Raw genomic sequence first — 2,247 nt, forward strand, 5'->3', positions numbered from 1 at the left:
AGAGACTGAAAAACTATTTCTTTGAATTCTCCCTACGACAGAAACGTTTTATTCCCTCAAAGCTCATCCGACATTTTTTTTGTTTTTGGTATAAACTTCCTTAGATAATTTCTTTTTGGGTTTTCATTGATTGACTTAACTCCCTATTCAAAGATTTTTCCGGAATATTTATTAAATATTGTCGTGAATAAATTTAGTTGAGGAGTATAATCATTCTAGGTCATTCATGTCATAGTTTTTAAATCTCGTGAATTGCTGCTTCAATTTTCATTTGCATTTGCATATGTAGTCATTCATTTCAGTTAAGTAGTTAATTCACACTTCACACTTTATTTATTTTTCACCACCAACTTGTAAATTTGTAATTTCACAATAATTTGTTTTATATATATAGTCCATGTGGAGATAATATTATAACTCACTAATTTATTACTTGTTGATGATTGTGTAAACTTGCACATCAATTGCATATATATAATATTCACAACAAGTTTTTAGCGTCGTTGCCGGGGACTGTGTTTTAAATATTATTTATGAAATTTAAAATCACCAATTTGGTTTAAATTCTTTTGTTTTTATTTAAGTTTTCTTCATTGTGTTTTTTTTCTTAGGTACCAATAGCTTATGACCATAGATCGAATCATCGATCTACCTCTTGTTGAACTTGATATTGATAGCACCTTCAGACAAAGAAGAAGGGAACGAGTAGCCTAAAGACAAGCTACGAAAACAGATCCCACGCAACAAAATCAGAATGAAGGAGTTGTTTACAACGCTCATAATCCAATCATTGTTGCTGATGACAAAGATCATGCTATTTATCAGTATGTCATGCCTTTATTCAATGAACTCAATCTGGGAATTGTGAGACCCTAAATTGAGGCCCCTCAGTTTGAATTGAAGCTAGTTATATTCCAAATGTTGCAAACTGTGGGTGAATATAGTGGAATACCTATCGAAGATCCGCATCAGCATCTTCGCTTACTCATGGATGTGAGCGATTCATTTAAGCTAGCCAAAGTGACTGAAGACGCTTTGAGATTGAAGTTATTCCAATACTCGCTGAGAGATTGAGCTCGAGCATGGTTGAATTCTTACCGCCTTATGTATCGCCAACATGGAAAGAATTGGCTAAACGATTCTTGATGAAGTATTTTTGACAAGCAAAAATGCCAAACTCAAAAATAAAATCACTCATTTCAACAATTTGACGAAAAATCTCTCTATTATGCATGGGAGCGATTCAAGGAGCTGTTGCGAAAATGTCCTCATCATGACATTTCCAACTACATTTAGCTGAAGACTTTTTACAATGGTCTCAATGCAAATACAAGAATGGTGGTCGATGCTTCAGCCAATGGAGCTCCTCTTTCAAAATCATACAATGAAACATATTGGATCTTTGAAAGGATTTCTAGCAACAACTATCAGTGGCTGACTAATCGAGTTGCCACAGGAAGAAGAGTGGTCGAAGTTCATGAAGTTGATGCACTTACGTCTTTGGCAGCCTAGGTATCTTTTATGACTTCCTTGCTTAAAAACTTTATTGCTAAAGGTTTTAATGGTAACATGATAAGTTAGCAGTCAAGCCAGTTTGATAACATCTCCTGTGTTTATTGTGGAGATGGTCATATGTTTGAAAAATCGCCATCAAACCCAGAATTAGAATAAGATTGGGCCAGGACTATAATCAAATTACTACAATCCTTCATGGTGAAATCATTTGAATTTCACATGGAGCAATCAACAAGTCGATCCTAGCAACTCATATATGCAATCTCGACCAAACCCAAATATTGGCCCTCAGGATTTAAGGTAAGACTCTATTTCTTTATTGTGTTAGCAACAAAGGAAACTAGGTTTGCCAAAAGGATAGCATGTGTATTTATGTATGAATTTAATGTGTTGTGTATGTTTATGACATTGTGAACCCATGAGAACCATCTACAAGCAAAGATAAGGGAAAAGCAAAGCTTACTTAAGGTTTTAAGAAAATTGGATAGTTTTCAGGGATCGCCACATGTATGTGTGAAGCATAGTGTTATCGGAAGCTTAGGTTTTTTGTTCTAAGTTCTGAGAGTAAGCCTTATCTATATCTCTATTTTCTGATTGTGATTATATATGTGTTTTATGAACAGTGATATGCAAGCTTTATATTGTGAGCTTATTATGAACAGTGAGTTGCGAGCTCTAAGTTTAAGTATATGTTCTGTAAACTTTTGAAATCATTGGATATAATGGCATGCC

The 2,247-nt window shown here is 34.4% G+C and overlaps 1 non-coding gene across 1 annotated transcript; it reads right to left on the bottom strand.

The window, feature by feature from the left end:
• Window positions 1–1,174: 1,174 nt before the first annotated feature.
• On the bottom strand, window positions 1,175–1,280 carry LOC121220697 (small nucleolar RNA R71). The gene has a single exon (XR_005917914.1). It is a non-coding gene; the product is annotated as a small nucleolar RNA R71 (small nucleolar RNA).
• Window positions 1,281–2,247: the final 967 nt, after the last annotated feature.

Source organism: Gossypium hirsutum, chromosome D08, assembly GCF_007990345.1.
Source record: "Gossypium hirsutum isolate 1008001.06 chromosome D08, Gossypium_hirsutum_v2.1, whole genome shotgun sequence".
NCBI classification, from domain to species: Eukaryota; Viridiplantae; Streptophyta; class Magnoliopsida; order Malvales; family Malvaceae; genus Gossypium; species Gossypium hirsutum.